Source organism: Hemiscyllium ocellatum, chromosome 13, assembly GCF_020745735.1.
Source record: "Hemiscyllium ocellatum isolate sHemOce1 chromosome 13, sHemOce1.pat.X.cur, whole genome shotgun sequence".
NCBI classification, from domain to species: Eukaryota; Metazoa; Chordata; class Chondrichthyes; order Orectolobiformes; family Hemiscylliidae; genus Hemiscyllium; species Hemiscyllium ocellatum.
In genome coordinates, this window is record NC_083413.1 from 40,065,832 (window position 1) to 40,083,646 (window position 17,815).

The window sequence follows — 17,815 nt, forward strand, 5'->3', positions numbered from 1 at the left end:
ACACTCCAGTTCAACAAAGTTAAAAATCACATCAGGATGAAGGAGTGGCACTCTGAAAGCTTGTGCTTCCAATTAAACCTGTTGGACTATAACCTGGTGTTGTGTGATTTTTAATTTTGTTCTTTTTCTCCAACTGTAAAATTGCAGAAGAATCTATTGCAAACCCACATTAATGCAATTGACTTTCATTACTTCAGTTCTACTCTTTACCTTCTGAATAAAGTATTCAAATGTTTGTCTTGTTCAAGAGAAAGTCGTTGAAGGTCAGATTTGAACTATTGATCAAAGAAACTAAAACGTGATTTATGGACATGCCATTCTTTGTCTTGCAGGTTGGTCCAGTTATTGTGATGTCAGATTATTTTGCAAAGTAACTATAATGATCAGATTCAGCCTTATTTACAAGTTGACAAAGAGTAAACATTTCCAAAAATTTAAGAACAATACCATAGTATGGCACTGTGTCAGACAGGAATAGCATTATATGGAACAGAGTGTGGGTTCACTCTGCAAACTTACTTTATACCTTGTTTTCGTATGCTACATGATGCTTGTAACAATGGATTGAAGCTAAGTATTAAGAAATGAAATTAAATTAATTGGAACTTAAAAGTTTTACACAAGTTTTTGGTACATCAGTTTTTGTGATTTAAGTATTCGCAACAAAATAATCATGGTACTAATTCAGCTAAATTATCTTGCACTGTGCAATAATGAGCAGGTTACAGAGATGAAACCTGGGTAGCAGGTAATTCCTTCATTTGTTTTTTTTTTGCTCAGTAAGACTTTGCGAAGGTTTACTTGGTACAATCTGTTGCTTGGTAAATGGAGGTCAGGGGCCATTTGCCACCAGCAGGTAATAACAAAACCCCAGTAGTGAAAACCTGTTATTAGTGTGTCTGTCATCAGCTGCTCTTTGTGTTGCGGTCTTAGACTGGAACACGAGTGGATCACTCATCAGTTAAGTGATGGCTAAAATTACAATTTAAACAAAGCACTCCTTTGCAAAGAATTGCAACTAATTACAGCAGCTAATTAAGTAATGCAGCACTCTGAGTTGCTTCAAAACTTGCATCTGAAAGATTGTTATGGACACAACTTTCCAGACCAGGTGTGTCATGTACCCAAATATAGGATAAAAAAAGATACACAAGTCTACATACTATTAATAAAAAAAAGTTTCACTCAATGTTTTGAACTTGCTGGAAGTGGGTACAAAATGAGTTGAGAATCCAGGGGCTATGAGTTGGACAATTATAGTATTTCACAATTTTGACCCAACTTGAATATTCCATTCCTAACATTTAACAGTAAATGGCATGAAAAAATAAAGTAATATTCTTCTTTACACGTGTGCTGCATATCCAGTTCCATGCTGTATAAAGTGAAAGGGGCCCTTGTGACTTTTTTTTTATAAGTTCTGGTCAATTGTTGATTAATGAAGGGAAGACCACTGTCAACTGGTGACAATATATCCACCAGTATCCACTCAACATCTTTAGCTTGAATGAAACTAAAATCTATCAATATGACTGATGAAACCAGTTTGAAATTGCCAATGTTGGATGTTCCCCTCAACATTACTTAATGATGGGAACAGCTGTATTTAATTTTTAAAAACTCAACTAAAATATAACTGCCAAGAATTTCCATAAGACCAGCAGATACAGGAGTAGTTCTAGGCTAGTCGGCCTTTTGAGTCTGCTGTACCATTCAATGTGATCTATATGAAAGATCTGATAATCTTCAACTCTACTTTTCCACCTTATCCCCACAACCTTTCATTCCCTTATGATTTAAAAACCTCTTTATCTCAGCATTAAGAGTACTGTGCTTAACAAGTGAACTTCAACAGCCCTCTCTAATAAAAATTTGCTCTGAGAGAAGCAATTTCTCCTCATTCCTACCTTATGAGGGTGACTCTGTACTCTGATGTTATGCTCTCTGCTCCTAGACACTCCCCAAAGGGAAAAAACTTCTCCACATCTACCTTGTCAACCTCCCTGAGAACTTTATACGTTTCAACAAGGTTGCCTCTCATTCTCCTAAACTCCAGTGAATACCTGCCCAACTTATTCAACTCCCCATTTGGAGTACTGTGCCCAGGTTTGGTCCCCACGCCTCAGGAAGGACATACTGGCACTGGAGCGTGTCCAGCGGAGATTCACATGGATGATCCCTGGAATGGTAGGTCTAACATACGAGGAACGGCTGAGGATCCTGGGATTGTATTCATTGGAGTTTAGAAGATTAAGGGGAGATTTAATAGGAACTTACAAGGTAATACATGGCTTGGAAAGGGTGGACGCTAGGAAATTGTTTCCGTTAGGCGAGGAGACTAGGACTGTTGGACACAGCCTTAGAATTAGAGGGAGTCAATTCAGAACAGAAATGTGGAGACATTTCTTCAGTCAGAGAGTGGTGGGCCTGTGGAATTCATTGCTGCAGAGTGCAGTGGAGGCCAGGACGCTAAATACCTTCAAGGCAGAGATTGATAGATTCTTGATGCCACAAGAAATTAAGGGCTACGGGGAGAATGCTGATAAGTGGAGTTGAAATGCCCATCAGCCATGATTGAATGGCGGAGTGGACTCGATGGGCCGAATGGCCTTTCTTCCACTCTTACGTCTTATGGTCCTCTAAGAAAATCCGTCCTTAGCTGGAATTAATCATATGAATTTTCTCAGGATTGCTTCCAGTGCCGGTATATATTTTCTTTGAAAAGATGATAAACCGCTTTCTATTCCAGGTCTTGTCTGACTTGTGCTTGCTATAGCTTAAGCAAGAACTTCCCATTTTTGTACTCCATTCTCTTTAAAATAAGGGCTACTTGCCTTCTGTTACTCACTACACTTGAATGTAATTTTGTAATTCATGTATAAGGACTTCACAACCCCTCTATGCTAAAGCTTTCTGCAGTCATTCTCTATATGAAGAATATTCAGCTTTTCTATTTTCCTGCCAAAGAGCATAACATCACATATTCCCACGTTAAATTCCATCAGCAAAGTTTTTGCCCACTTGCTTAACCTGTCTATGTCCCACTGCAGACTCAGGGACTCAACTGCATCCATTATAACTTTGAAAGATCAGCAGCAGTTCAGTTTAGTGCATTTATCTAAGTTTTCTCCCACAGCCATTATGACTACTGATTGGCAAAATCCCTCGGTAAATTCTTGGTGAGCATAGTTTTAATTGTGTTTTCATGCAGTTCATCTTTCAAATTAAATTATTTGAATAGATGAAGTCAGGTATTGTGTTATGTTTCACAGTCATATGCTAGAATGCCTTTAAAAGACATGACAGAATAATTTTGTCAGTGCATCACAGCATGTGCCCTATCTTATCTTGGATCTTTTGCAGCTTGACACTCCAATGAAAGCATGTGTCTCTGTTGTAATGTAGTAACTTAACATTAGACTGGATACTTTTGTGCCAGAAGATTATAATGTTTGTACATAGCAGTTAGTTGCAATAAATGGCTGTTGATTTCTTCAATTCCATCACAATGAAGCCCAGTTTCTTATGTTATGGCAGATACCATGAACATTGAAACATTTAGTAAAATATCCTGTTGGGGAAACTCCTGATCAGGTATTTGTTTCATATCATATAGATATCATTAAGAGGGACCATACTAATGAGCAAGTAATTTATTATGTAGAACACGTGAGTAGGGACCATTGTCAGTTTAGATTGCAGTGTTCTGATCTTTGCCTTAGCTCTACGATACTTGCCCCGTAACACTAGTGTAGAATCTGATTGTAAACTTCTTCTTTTGCTGCTTTGAAAGGCCAAAGATGATTTTTAAAAACCTGCCTACCTTATACTGGTCAAAAGAAAATTACCACACTGTGAAAGTATTGAGCATGCAACCTATGTTTTATACTCAACAGAAATTGTTGGGCTATTTCAATCATGTTTTGACAAAAAAGATTAATTTATGAATATACCCAAAATTTGTGTCTTTAAGTCTTTTGTGGTATTTTCAGTTAATCTAAAGATCATTATCCATGAGAACATTTGGCTTGTATTAATTATCCATCCAAAACACCCATAAATGCCAGCTAGTTTAAATTAATGTCTGGTTAGAAATTGTAGCAATAAAATTCTGCAAGAGAATTTGTTTTAAAAGAAATTGTTTTTGGGAAATGTCACAGGAGATCAATTACTATGGCGGTTTTATTGGCATCTGCAATTAAGGCTAAAACTTACCACTGAGCTTACAATTACTATAGGACACTGATTAGTCCAAACTTTTTCATCAAATGATATTCAAATGGAGACAAATGTGCTTGGGCCAAGGAAAGAGTCATTCTTTGTTCCTGAAACTTACTCATGAATGAATTGATCTCTAAGCTGAAGGAACAAGAAACATGCTCCAGGCATGTTGTGTGATAGCTCAGAACTACAATAGCATTACACATCAAATGGTTTGCATTTCATCCAAAGGTATCAATTGACAGGCCTCAAATGTCTGTAATATGACGTAGTTGACATGTATCACATAGGAGAAAGTGAGGACTGCAGATGCTGGAGATCAGAGCTGAAAATGTGTTGCTGGAAAAGCACAGCAGGTCAGGCAGCATCCAAGGAGCAGGAAAGTCGACGTTTCGGGCATGAGCCCTTCTTCAGGAATGAGGAGAGTGTGCCAAGCAGGCTAAGATAAAAGGTAGGGAGGACGGACTTGGGGGAGGGGCATTGGAAATGCGATAGGTGGAAGGAGGTTAAGGTGAGCGTTATAGGCCGGGGTGGGGGCGAAGAGGTCAGGAAGAAGATTGCAGGTTAGGAAGGTGGTGCTGAGTTCGAGGGTTGGGACTGAGACAAGGTGGGGGGAGGGGAAATGAGGAAACTGGAGAAATCTGAGTTCATCCCTCATGGTTGGAGGTTCCTAGGCAGAAGATGAGGCGCTCTTCCTCCAGGTGTCGTGTTGCTATGGTCTGGCGATGGAGGAGTCCAAGGACCTGCATGTCCTTGGTGGAATGGGAGGGGGAGTTGAAGTGTTGAGCCACAGGGTGGTTGGGTTGGTTTGTCCGGGTGACCCAGAGGTGTTCTCTGAAATGTTCAGAGAACGTATCACAAAGTCCATTTATAAACCTATATCAAAATCACCAGTATGGCAGTTGAATTTCGTGTCACTTCATCACTACCGAGCAATGCCTGTACTCATACAACTGGGAAAAGTGTTAGTCACACTGTACTTAGTAAAATAGAAGTTGGAATAAACTACGATGTCTATAGGCTAGTATAAATTGTTGATCAAATATTTTAGGTCTTGTCCTATAGATACTAAATTTGAGTATTTATATGTGTTACGTAAAATGAAAATCAAACTAAAATGGATAACTCAATTACTCACCCATTTGAAATGGTTTGTAGACAGTAATCTTCTTATTAGTGGTTCCTTACCCAGAAATTTATGAGAAATGTGCTCAAACATTTTCCAATAATTCGACCTCTACGTTGAGATCGACATATGGCCATTTATTCAACTCGTCTTTACTTTCAGGCCATTATATCAATATAATGATAATTATCTTAGATATTTTGAATTGCTGTAAGTATTACTTCTGTAAGAGTAGGTTAATTCTAACGTTAATTCTTCCTTTGAGCTTGTCTTCAAATATCTTTTCTGGGTCTTTCTGATTGTCCACAGAAAGACTGATCCATAACTAAATGTTCAGCTTCCATTTCTTGATAAAAAGGAGGTAGTGCAATAAAATATTTGTTTGTTTATTTGACTTCTTTCTCCATTTTTGTCTTTCTTGCTTTTGTTTCCTTTCATTTTTCTTGTTGCCACTCTTTTACTTGCCTTGGTCCTTTTACAAATGTTATTTTAAGAACTACTGCCTTGAAGGTCAAAAGTTGCTGGCTTATACTTGCATGTTTTGGCTAAGTAAGGGCTGATGATACTATCTGAGCTTTCCTCTATTTTGTTACTGATCTGAAGAGACAAATTACAAAATGAATCAACCTTTGGATAAAGGTAAGCCTCCTTATTGTTGAAAACCCTTTTACATTATAATGTTCAGTTATCTAGCTGATCTTCAATTCGATCTTCAAGAATCTGTTGTGGAGATCTTGAACAATTTTTATAAGCGGCTACCACTTTTGGCAATGATATTGCCTCTAGCAGGATCTCTTTACCTGATGTAGCAGTGCATGTTATCTTTCATAAAATAAGAAACTAGGCTGTGGACATACTGGTATTGAAAGTTTTGACAGATGTTTGTTATAGCTTACTATCAAATATAAATAATATTCAGTGGTACTTTTGTGTCTGGACTAATATTAAGTTCTTTAATCTGCTCAGACTTTCCAATAGAGTCCAGAGTCCCAGAGGACCATAGGACTGCACTCTCATTAGAGAGAGCTGACGAGTTGTAAGTTTAACCTGAGGATCACCATACTGCAGGCAAAGGGGAATGCTGAGATAGTGAGACCTTCATTGTAACCTCAGCCTGTAGAGGAATTGGCGCCCTGCTGTTCATGTCGCTTTCCACCATTAACCAGCTGTCCAGCCAAATGAGTGGACTGAGACTCTCCTGATGATGTGTATTCTTTGACTTCCCAGTGTTCAGAGTTACTCAAATAATCCAAGTCATAGTTAAACAACTGTGGTTTCGGATTAAAACTGTACTTCTTAAATTTGCGCTAAGGACTTTAAATAACACATTTCTTTCCTCTTCATTTTGTTCCAACATTATCCCTTTGTACCTTCATACCTGTATGGATGAATGATTGATATCATACTTTTTAATTTTTCTCAATGTTAGCGGATAATTGTTTTTCTTTCACTTGAGAAAACCTTAAAATTGGTTTGTTTTTGTTTTTTAGTGGAGCAGTTTGTTTTTAATTGGAGGGAGGTATAGGCACATGCTAAAGGAACTTAAATCTTTATTGTGGCCAGTCAGGGAGGTTGAAAATAGGGGAGCCACTTCACCCCTCTTCACTTGGTCATAAAACTATGAGTTAATTTTTAATGTATAGCCACTGATGTAATGTGATGTAAGATAACAGATTACTTACACCCAGTAAGCTATTAGAAATGTATACAATAAATGAGAGGTCATCTGTTTTAGTGACAAATACTTGAAGGGTAAATATTGATCAGGTCATCTAGGGAATGGCATTCAAATGAGATGTTTGAAGGAGAATCAATTTTGTGTCCATCCAAGCGATGGGACCAACAATGATGCAGCATTCCCTTTATATATGTACTGCAGTGTCAAGTGCAATCAGCATGGATTAGCTGGTCTGAGTGATTTTTGCTGTACTGTACATTCTATATAAAGTGCTAAAGGGAAGCCTACACCCCTGACCTTCTGACACTGGTTAGACAACAATTCTGCAACTTTAATGCAAGCACTTTTTTGAAACAGAGAAAACGTTTGCTGATCACTGTTTTAGGGGATTGTGCACAGTCCATGACGGAGTGAATTATACACAGCTTGCGAAATGAATCGGTTTAATGGGTCAAATAGCTCTGTCTTGATCTCTGCTCTTTTACAAACAAGACTTTTCAATTTGGCAGACTGCAGCCAACATTGGCAGTCTGGGTTTGCAAGTCAAAGACTAGGCATAAAAAGACAGGGGTATTTTAATAGCAGTGTTTAATAAAGTTTAATATCCCTCTGTTTACTAGTCTTTTAAAACTTCTCTGGTTCTTTAAACAACTTTGAATAATCAACCATTTTAAAGATTTAAATCAGCACATTGATCATTGTTTTATGAACCTGGTATTCAACTGATTTTTATATGATGTTTACTGCATAGTGATTAAATCATGAACGATGCAAGTCCAGTCTGAAACCATCTATCATATGGATGTCATTAACTATAATCGATGCTTCTGGTTAAGAAAATTGTCTATAAAACTAACCAGATATTTTATATGGTCGTTCTGGGATTAAGCCTATACTTAGTTTTTATATCCACACTGTTGTTTTAAGGTTATAACGCACCATTAACTTTTCAAACATGCATATGAAAATCACCTATTTGTGTTATTTTTCATTTGAAATGTCCATTATTTATAAATTACATGAAAAAGTTGGTTCCTCCCTAAATTTGATGAAGGGTGAACCAAGACAGAGTTGGCAAAAGTGAAGTACATAGTTGCCTCAACAAAAATTAAAATATTTGGAGTTTACAATAGTGGAGGTTCCAAACTTCATTACAAATTCTAACTCCAGTGCAGAGTTTGTTGTTCTTGTAATGACTACCCACAACAATTGTGTGATTAAAATGGTTTAATTGTGCCATTTTCTATTTTAAATTTGCCACATCGGCATGGGTCAGATTGGGGGCAGTAATGCAAACAGCTCTTTCTTCTGCTTCAAGCCCCTAAAGATACATTTTAAGGGGTGGAGGGGAGAAAGGAGAATTATTTATTTGGTCTTTTAAAAAAAAATCCAAGTCCAGTTTTCAGTATTTTCCAGATATGGCTCTGATTATGACGCAATCAACTGTTTTAATAACTTCAAAAACATCTTTATCAGAAAATATTGGCCAATCCTAAAGATGTTATTAGTCTTATTAAGCTTAATCCGTAACTTGATTGCTTTATGTTATGACCGGAAATTAAACCTGTCCAAATGACTCAAGATTTAAACTAATATTAATAGCAACATATAAAAATATCACAAAAAAATTTAAAGACTTATGTAAATAATGGAAATAAAATCTACTTCCACGGAAAATTTCATTTTTTTCATTTCTACTCTTTGAAATGTAGGTTTGTGCAAACATAAAACAATTTGAGTTACTGTAATCTCCTCTGCACAATCTACAATTCACCCTTAGTGTGTGAGTAATTCCTTCTGTTGTTGAGCTGTATTGTAAGACATGCTGTAAAATTCTAATCTTTTCCTTACATTGGTGTAAATTTGGTATCATGGTTGTTATATATTTGAGATTGTTCATTTTTTTTCCCTCTATCTTTATCTCATTAAAAGTATACTGTACCCTTGCAGCAACTGAACTTCCCTCCACTTCATGTTAATTCCATTTTTGACTCCAGGCGATGGAGGGTGAGATTTTCTGATGCATGAACATGGTATGAGTAAAATTATTCTGCAGTTTCAAATAGACTACAAGTGTAATGCAGAAATGAAAACCACTATTCCACCAGAGTACCAGGATAAAAAATATTTCTCTTGCAGAATTATTCCAGGGTTGGAGGATTTGAAATATTGGGAGAGGCTGAATAGGCTGGGGCTGTTTTCCTTGGAGCGTCAGAGGCAGAGGGGTGATCTTATAGAGGTTTATAAAATCATGAAGGGTTATGGATAGGATAAATAGACAAAGTCTTTCCCCCAGGTTGGGGGAGTCCAGAACTAAAGAGTTTAGAGGGATATGGGTCAAATGGGACTAGATTAGATTAGGATATCAGGTTGACATGGACGAGTTGGATTGAAGGGTCTGTTTCCATGCTGGACATCTCTTTGGCTCTATGACTCTATTGCTCTCGGTTATGAAAAGAGTCTGACAAATAGTAGAATACTGGGATTTCCCAAGCTCATTACAAGGAGCCAAACAGACACAGTATAGGACTGTGGTACTCAGGTGATTGAAAATTCCAGAAGAGTTTGGAGGGATATGGGCCGGGTGCTGGCAAGTGGGACTAGACTGGGTTGGGATATCTGGTCGACATGGACAGGTTGGACCGAAGGGTCTGTTTCCATGCTGTACATCTCTATGACTCTATGACTATGACTCTGTTATCTCAAGGCTTAGCTGTATAATAAAATGATATGCATCCAATATATTTGCATGGAACATCTGACATAGAAAACCAATGTAAATTAACCAGATGGATATACTTCAGAATTTTATTTTGGCTGTCTGTGAAGGTGATTTACACATAGATAAATAAGAATATAAAATAATCAAATAAAACTCTGTATGTACTTATAATTTTAAATGCTTTTGGACCTTTTATTATGTTAAAGGCATTATATGAATGTGGGCTGTTGTTGTTGAGCTTGTTAACCACCAAATGAAATCCCGAGCAATGTTACTTCCATCAAAATTACAATCCAGAATAATGTGCACTTTAATTGCTCAGAGTGCAATTATATAGAGCATGGTGTAACAAATGCTCTAAAAATAATCAGAAGAACTGTTAATAGATTTCTCAAATGTAGTAAAATATACCTCACAAGCTACAGATAGCAACACTATTCCTTATGGATTACAGTTTGGAAAGTGATCAAGTAAAACAACAAACAACAAATTGTTGCCCAACTAAAATGGATAGACCGAAACTGCTAAAGTTAGAAATTTGAAATGAAACAGAAAATATTGAAAATACACACATCTGATTCAAACTTGAAGAGAAAGGAGGCTCTTAAATTAACTGAGTGGAATGAAAGAAACATATATCAATTGTTAGGAATGGGAAGGCTGATGGAAAGAGGGTAAAATGGATTCAATGCTCATTTGTAGTTAATGGTGATCATGTGGTATCTATCGCTGCAGACTGTCAGAGTCAGGAGATAATCTATGATATTCACAGGTGAAATGTTAGAAGTTGAATTTCTTGCTCCATCCATCAGTTTCCATATAATATATTTTCCATCTGTTATGAATTCTAACTTCCACTTACAATGACTGAGTTTGAATGAGATCTCCTCTGTGGAAACTGATATGAAAACTCAAACTTTAGGAAACCTTTGTATCTAATTTTCTCCTGTTTTTCTTCCTTTTATTTTTTCTTTTTCTTTTCTGCTCACGTTTCATTTTTCTATAAATATAACAATATTCTAGCTTATGTTTTGAATTTGTTCTAACAATGTTATTAAAAAGAATGGATGAAATTTGAAAAGGTGCAGAAGTATCAAGCAAGATTTTCTTCTTCAACTTCCACTTGCTCATCTGAGGTTGAGCTAAACTGGCAGCTTTCCAGAGGTATTATCAGTACTTGAGTTCTTGCTGTCACGGGAAATGGTAAATGGCTGTTGTTGCTGAACTCCGTATATCACCTGTCATGCAAAAGACCACACAACATCCACAAAGTTTCTTATTTGATATTACAACAAATAATGAACGATAAATGGAACTTGGCTCTCTCAATCTAAGTGTATGTTGGACTGTTTTTTTAAGATATCACTGGTTTTTCACAAAGCAGTAAGCTACATACTGGTATACAGGAATGATTAGTATTCTATTAGCACACATTTCCAAGCCCAACAGGCAATGTACCTTTTGAGATGGTTATATAGCTTCAGAAAACTTGATATTGTTCTTCTTCCCTTCAGTCAGTCTCTCTGGGTGATCACTTTGGTCAGTTGGTTATGTAATGTACAATAACATCAGCAAGCATAGAACCCAGACTATATCTATAATCTGTGATATTGTAGCCTTATGAATACTTCAATTAATTTCAAGATATGTGACTCAGGAGAATCTACCAATGGTATATGTTTTGTGGGCTACAAATGGCATCAGCTTCCATTTAATAAAATAGAAATGGAAACTGAATGCCAACTATGGTAATTTCTACCTTTTTTGTTTGTTTACATTATCCTCTAAGATGTAGGTATTAGTATGTTATGTAAATATTCACTGTAGTAGCCACAGATACATCATACATAAGGCCGGGAATACTCCTTATTCAAGTGCAAGTAATGGAGCATGATGAATGGTCTGTTTCCTGTCAAGAACTTTGACTGAGATTGAGCAGAGGTACTTAGCCATAGGGAATGTGTAAAGTTAGCAGGCTGCCTCATTGGTCTGAAATTCCAAGCCAAGATGGACCACAAGTTACTTTAATAACTTTATTGACATCCAAAGAGATTTCAGAAATACTTTTTTGTGTACAAACAGAACATTCTGATGAAAGGTTACTGATCCACTAATTCAAACATCAAAGGCAGTAACTGTGCAGTCTCTCTCTCTCTCTCTCTCTCTCTCTCCTGCAATGACATCACCATGTGCTTCCTTTGTCTGTTTTTCTCCCTTTTAAAACTGCTGTTGTTTTGATTTTTGTTTTCCCCAAAGTTCCAAAACAATGCAACAGCATATGAAACAGTAATTGCTGCTCCTGCAATTCGAGGAAATCACCTCCAGCACCTAAAACACCTCAAAAAAAGGAGCAGCTGTTACAGCCTGAAGTTTTTCCCTTCCTCCATCTTGGATTATCCAGAATCCAGCGAAACACTAACTCTTGTTTTCTCTCCACAGATGCTGAGCTCCTACCATAATTTTCTGTTTTTATCTTTATCTGATGTAACCATAAAATGTCAGAAAGGTATAGAAAATAGGTGCAGGAGAAGGTCATTTGACCCTTTGAGCTTAATTATTAAAATGTAAAGCTATGTTTAATGTTACTTTAAAATCTAAGCCTGAAGACAGTTCTTGAATTTGTCTTCTCCTTCATCAGTCTGTCTTGAAACCAAGCTCATAGCGTGGCGTCGAATCACCCAGAAAGAAAATTGTGGCAGCAATGGCTAGAAAGCTATGCCAGTAGAAAAGATCAAGAAGCAGGCCTGAGATCATCTGGAGAAGAGAAGAATTCAAAAAATATTTTTTAAAGAACTAATTGAGGCAGCGTTCAGGCCAGCTTGCAGCCAGAAATGCTACAGCACTGCACAGCTGCTGTAAAAGAAACATCTCTGAATGATCTAAGTTTTCAAAGACCTTTCATAGACAGTAACAGGGGAAGCCAGCCTTTAAAAATAAGCGAGAGCTATAAAATACCATTAACCGCTACGAGTATAAATCAGAGCTGAGCACCTGCAAAATATTTGAACATCATTAAGGAAAGGCACAGCCAGGTTTCATTTTCAACTGAAAAACTAGGCTGAGCAGCACAGATAAGACTTCGAACAGTGAGTTAATAAATTCCTGAACAATTTACCTACTGAGAAAATGGAGAACAGCAAATTAAGATAATTCTTCAGGTACAGATTAAAAGAAAATAGATTGAAAAATAAAGAAAAATCAGGAGTAAGAATTGGTATTGCAATTCAAAGTCTCAACAGTAACACAGCAATGAAAGAAGTCTTCTTTTATATTTAAATGGTTGACTGATAAATTCAAAGTTTTGCACAGGAATTTAGAAGTTTTATCAATTTTATTAATTAAAGTACGAAAGAATTATCTATGAATCTGACCATGTGATGTCAAATTCTGTACAACTCAAATTCAGAAAAAAATCGTATGAATTGTGTCACTACAGTAATCATTGATAAAATTCAATAATTATTTGGCTGTGGCAGCCATCTTTGATAGGGTAAAAAGATCATTGAATCTTATCAGAGAAGCCATTTTGAGAACGCTTCTATTCATAGATCTTAGAGAAATCCTTCACATGTCATGATAAATACCTTCATTTATTCAACTCCATATTTGTGCCATATTGGTCAAGGGAAGCTAAACTTTACATCGAAGACCACATTTCAAAAAGCAACTTTTATTACTACACCAACTACTTTTACAACAACAAAGACTCAGCAACCAATTTAATGAACCAAGGATACCACGAGGCAAACAAAATGAGTGTGGTAGAAGTGAACAAAATTTGAGCAATATTCTTCTAAATCAAGAAAATAATCAAGAACGTCAATGAACAGTCAAACAATGCAGCTAAATTCACCTATGCTCATCTTTCCATGATAAAAATGTAATCTTTCACATCCATTTGATGTATTCAGAAAAGCAGTTTGGACAAACTTGGTGAAAAAGTTCAAGGCGAGTAACTTATGATCTTGTGGGATTCGAAATGTCAATCTACGATTATCAATGATGTTGGTTGTTTTACAATGTTTCATGAAAATTGTAACTTGTTCCCAGGCAAGTATGCAATTGTCTGGAGGTTCCCAATTACAGTTAAATGTAACAACATATCCTAGAGTGCCTGTAATATCATCACATGCAACTATCTCTGTGGAAATCCTGTCTACTCCCGCACATGCTCCAATTTCACTATGTAATTAGATTTCAATCTGACACGTGCCTCAGCTGTGTTATCCTTCCAGTTTCCTCTTGCACTGTGGACTGACCTCTGCATACTTGCGCTGTGCTGCTTGCTTATCTGCTTCTCAAATAACGGAGATGTGGGTTGAACACGTGCTGCCCATCTGCAAACAGACTTTAAGACATAGGCCACATTTGAGATGTATGAAAAAAGTAATAACTAGCAGATTATGATTCTTTTCATCTCTAAGACATCTTCACAACAACTTCAATTTATATCTAAAAGTAAAATGGTTCATCTCTTTAAGTACAACTGTTGCGTAGTGTTGAACCGTACTATGTTTTATTCAGTGAAGCTAATAAAAGTAATTTTATTCCAGATAAAGCACAAATACCTTGTGCTTTTATAAAGCATTATTCACTTCCTCAGGAAATCCCAAAACATTTTAGCCAATGATTGCTTTTTAACTGTGCTATAATGTGTGAAATGCAACAGCCAATTTGCAGAACAAGGTCTCATAAATCAGTAATGTGATTATGACCAGACAATTTCTTTTAGCAGTGTTACATCAAGAAATCACTTCTACACTTCAATTTCAATTAACCCAGTGATGTATAAATATTTAAATCTAAGGTGATATTTTAATAGGAAGAGCAAATTTGATTCTGTAACTGAATTATCCCTTCATTTGCAATGTCAGCTCAAATACAAAGCAGACCCAATATGTGTGTTCATCCAAATCAAAACTGACTGTGTTTGATGAACTTTGGTCCTAATTTAAACATATTAGAGGCAGACGTTCTCCCAGTCTCATTTCAGAAGTTGCATGCCATAAATGTCTTTTTTAAAAAAAACAGAATCATGGATGCTGGAAACCTGAAAGAAAATCAGCAATAGCTGGGAAAACTTAGCAGGTATAGCAGCATCTATGGAGAGAAAGCAAAGTTAACATTTTGGTCCAGTGACCTTTCTTCAGAACTGATTGTAGTTGGGAAAAGGTTGGTATGTACTTTGAAGATGGGGTGGGGAGGGGGTAGAAGTAAATGATAGGTGGAGAAGGAGCACAGATAGAGAGGAAAATCAATTGGGTAGACAAAGGAATAGATAAAGATCAGTCTGGGAGAATGAATATGTGCTATTGGAGACCTTTAGTGGATGATGCTGTAATGGGTTGGTAATGTTAACAACTCATATGGTAACAAATGTGGGGTTGTTCTAAGGAAATGGAAGAAGCTCTAAAATTATTGAACTCCGTATTTAATCCAGAGAGTTGCAGGGTTCCCAGCAGAAAATTAAGTGTTGCTCTTTCAGCTTGTGCTGAGCTTCGCCGAAGCACTGCAGCAAGCCTGAGACAGAGATGTTGGCAAGGGGACAAGGGTGGTGTGTTGAAATGGCAGGCAACTGGAAGCTCAGGGTCTTTATTGGTGGACAGAACATAAGTGATCTGCAAAGCAGTCCAAAGTAGCCTTAGTGTTGTTTTCATTTTTAAACCTTTATACCCGATTAAAAAGTATTCTGGCTGGGAAATTTATATATTTAAGTTTTTGAGAATTTGTTGATATGTCTCTACAGCCAATGAACTTTCATTTGATGTTTTTACACAGCATTAAGTGTATCCCTTGAAAAATTTCAATGAGAAATAATAATTTATCCTTCAATTCCCATAACAAACACATTTTTAAATCCTTTAAACTGATGGGCCTATTCCTCTACAAAAAGCTAATTGCCTGCAACATTAAAAATCACAACTAAACCCAACCTCGGTTAAGATTTACATTTGAAGCATGCTTGACTGCTGTAGTTTGTCTTGGATGAACTAATCATAGCTATTCTTGGGCAGTTTTCTATTTAGCACTTCATTCTCTGGCAATAATTTCCTGCTTGAAATCGGAGCATGAAGCTGTTCTGTTGTCCAAAGTGCAGCTCCTCAATTACACTGCAGGAACAACTTTGACAAACCTGAATTCCACAACAAAATGGGTAGCTAACTCTTGAGAAAATGACATACATTCAGGATTCAGATAAAGTTCTGTTTATTGTGTCAGATACTATCTGAATCTGAACATTGATGAATACACCTTCCACAGAGTCTAACAACTTTTAGATACCACTAATAAACAGTATTTTTGATGTGAAGAAGGCTATTTTTCTTTATTATGAATTAACAGCCAGCATGACTGTATGTCATGGTTATTGATAAAAACAATTGAATGCCTTGTGTTTATCACCCCTCAGTGATGTTCCCTATCAGTAACACAAAATCTCATGAATGTATAAATGATGATGAAAAAAATGAGTGTATTAATTATGAGGGGTTATTTTCCATCCTTATTTTCATTTATAATTGGTGGATATTTTGGATCTAACGTAGTGTGTATTGTCAGCCTACAGTTACATCATTAAAATGGCTGCTTCTCATATGAAATTAGTTCATTCACCACTAGTTGTTCCACAGTCCAATAAAACAACACTCTTTCATTTAGAGGTGAAGTTGCCATAGTCCTACTAGGCCATTGGGGTGCACTCTCATCAGAGAGTGATGACTGGGGATGATTTAATCTGAGGGTCACCATGCCTCAACCAAGGGGAGAGGTTGAAAAAGTGGGTAACCCACAGCTGGCGTGGGAATTAACCCTGACTTTTGGCATTCGTCTGTGTCACAAACTAGCTGTCCAGTTAACTGAGCTAATTGACCCTCTTCCACCCTGAAACAAAATTGTCAACCCATATACAGTGTGATGATGTAAAATACAAATGTTTACTATTTAAAACTGATCAATGAAGTTAATAGCTTTGAACTTTGGTTGGATGGAGAAAAAAGTGAAAAATGTGCTGGGATACTTTAAAATAGTTACCAAAAGCCAAGCACGACAGGAATTTAAAAACATGGCTGAAACTGCCTCATGCATCCTGAAAAAGCTTTCCAAAGGGAAATTACCTGAACATAAAACATAATAATTGGTCTGCATAGCAAAAAGTGAGATCTTCAAATGTCTGTGGGCATGACACTTCTCCAGTACAGGTATTGGTGGAACAAAGGCTTAAAACAAAAATTTGTTCTGCAAAAAGAGGATTGAATGCCATCACCAACAATAACCCCCTTCCATCATTTTCAAAGTGACAGTGGAAATCTGACAATGGCTTATGAAAACTCTTTTGTCCCAATTTTTATTCTTGGATAGGTAGGGAAATGTCAGTTCAGTGAACTCGAGCTTTAAGTGTGTGTGTGTGTGTGTGTGTGTACATGCAGAAAACCTGCCTAGTGACTCCTGCCCTATTTTTTTTTAAAGATATTTTTATTAGAAATTTAATATTTTGACAGATTTACAAAAATAAACAGAACTTTCAAGCACAAACATTAATATAAAAATAGATCTTAAATATATAATCATCAAAATTCAAAGGAATGATACTAAAGAAGAAAGAAAAACAATGAAACTCAGTTAACTACTAATCTAATCCACAATTATCCAGAGTGTATAGTTGAGTCACTTACATCCTTCAAACAAGAGAAAATGTTCTCTAATACACTCATAACAGTATAATAAAAAGGAAACTATTTCCAAACAATAAGAACAAAAAAAATAAAACATGTTTGAATGGAGATCCTCCCCCTTGTTCTCAGGGGGCCTTACTTCCTTTCTAAAGGTCCACCATATCCTCACCCAAACAGTGTCCCACCCTTGACCCGGGTGCTCCTTAATAGGATTTAGATATAATACTGAGCTAGAGTTAACAGTGAGCGCCCCACCCCCACCCCTCCCCACCCATACCTGAGTATATCTGATAGCATCAATGCCACGTACAAACACACATAACTATAAAATTACAACTCCAACAAATTACAGTTAAGTATAATAACATAAAATAGCAAGGGAAGACAACCCTGCTCCC